Raw genomic sequence first — 1,801 nt, forward strand, 5'->3', positions numbered from 1 at the left:
CAATGTTGGTACTGATCAAGACTGTATTTTTGATCCTCTGCCCTTCTCTCCATATTTATCTATAGTGATCATTCTTTCCCTTTTTGTTTCAACCCTCATTTTAATATAAATTATTCTTAAAATATTGTCTCCAGTAACTATACCCACCTGAAATTCTAGATTTTTTTTTTATTGCTATGTGAATCTGGATTTTTTAAGCTCCATATCATGATAAGACATTTGTACCACGTATCTTGCCATCATGTTAAACCACAAAATAAAACAAAAATTAGTATTCCTAACCAATTGGCTTTTACTACTAAACTACTTATTTCATAATAATATAATCATTCTCTCATATGTTCATTAATTTTCACAAGTTGATCTATATTACTTTATTCTATTATTTTATGCTTGGAGCTCAGCTGTTATGGAGGATACAAAAACCAGATGAACTTGGAGTCTTGACTTAATGGGAAAATTTGATGAGACATGTAAAGGTAAATGATAATTCTTCTTTCTGGTTATGGTGTGAAAAGCATGCTAAAAAAACTCCATACATGCCCTTACTAGTGTGGCTCAGTGGGTTGGGTGTCATGATGCAGATCAAAACAAAATCACATGTAGGTTGTATCTATTGGCAAATTCCAGGTATACCTTCAGTGAGTCCCAGGAGTAGAAGTCTTCCAGAGAGTTATGAGGGTTGATGAGCACAAGGCCCTTGACCTTTCTTCCCTTAAGCTGAGCCTCAAGCAGGATTTCCTCCAACGTGTCCACAGTCAGCTGGAATGGACAGGAGTTAACCTCTGTGATCTCACTGTCCAGGTGAACATGAATCATCAGCTCAACTTGTGCATAGAAGCAGGAAGTATAGGTGAAGCCAGCATAGAAGAGGGTAGGGGTCAGAAAGGCCTCACCTGGATCACATAGAACCATGGTCAATGCAGAGAACACAGAGAGGCAGCTATTTAGAACAACCACATTTTGGGTGTCAAGCCGGGCAGGTGCCTTGCAGTAGTAGGTCAGGAACCAGGCCACTTCCTCCCACAGGAGTGCTTGTCCTCTCCAGTCAGAATATTCCAGAAGGGCATCATCAATATAGTTAATGTCACTCCGACCCAACCTTTCAGTCATCAGATCAATGCAGAGACTGAGGTTAATGAAGCCCAATGTGTTCTTTTCCTCACGGTATATGTCTTTTTGGTAAATCATATAGTCATGGAAACTGGAGTGGTATAAGGCAGAGATGGCAATGCCATGGTTGGACAGGTGATAGTTTCCGAGTAACAGAGTAACCACATAAATCTTCTTTCTGGTTACAGTGTGAAAAGCATGCTAAAAAAACCCTCCATACATGCCCTGACTGGTTGAGCATCATGATGCAGTTTAAAAGTTTGTCAGTTTGATTTTGGTCAGGGCATATGCCTATATTGCCAGCAGGGTCCCGGGTTGGAGACATTCAAGAGGCAGCCAATGGATGTTACTCTCACATATCAAGGTTTCCCTCCCTCTTTATCTCCCTCCATTCCCCTCTCTCTAAAAATAAATAAATAAGTAATTTTTAAAAAAACCAAATGAACAACTTCATATACATTTAACAGGAACCTAAAGGTTAGAAAATGTCTCTAAACTTAATCTGGATGATCTTAGATGAAAGGGCCATTGAATTTGAAGTTTGTTAGTTTGCCAGCAAGAAGGGGTATTGAAAGGAAAGAGCTTCCATGTCAGAAGAGACAACATTTATAAAGACATAGTCACATGTGCATGAAATATTCTTGACTTAACACCTTTCTCTTTTCTCTCATAATCAATTTGTCGCAGA

The 1,801-nt window shown here is 38.9% G+C and overlaps 1 pseudogene; it reads right to left on the minus strand.

Annotated features, from left to right (window-relative positions):
- Positions 1-585: 585 nt before the first annotated feature.
- Positions 586-1,113, minus strand: LOC150012304 (putative inactive 1-aminocyclopropane-1-carboxylate synthase-like protein 2 pseudogene; annotated as a pseudogene).
- Between the last annotated feature and the right edge of the window lie 688 nt (positions 1,114-1,801).

This window comes from Furipterus horrens, unplaced genomic scaffold (genome assembly GCF_987537825.1).
Source record: "Furipterus horrens unplaced genomic scaffold, mFurHor1.1.pri manual_scaffold_4, whole genome shotgun sequence".
NCBI lineage: Eukaryota > Metazoa > Chordata > Mammalia > Chiroptera > Furipteridae > Furipterus > Furipterus horrens.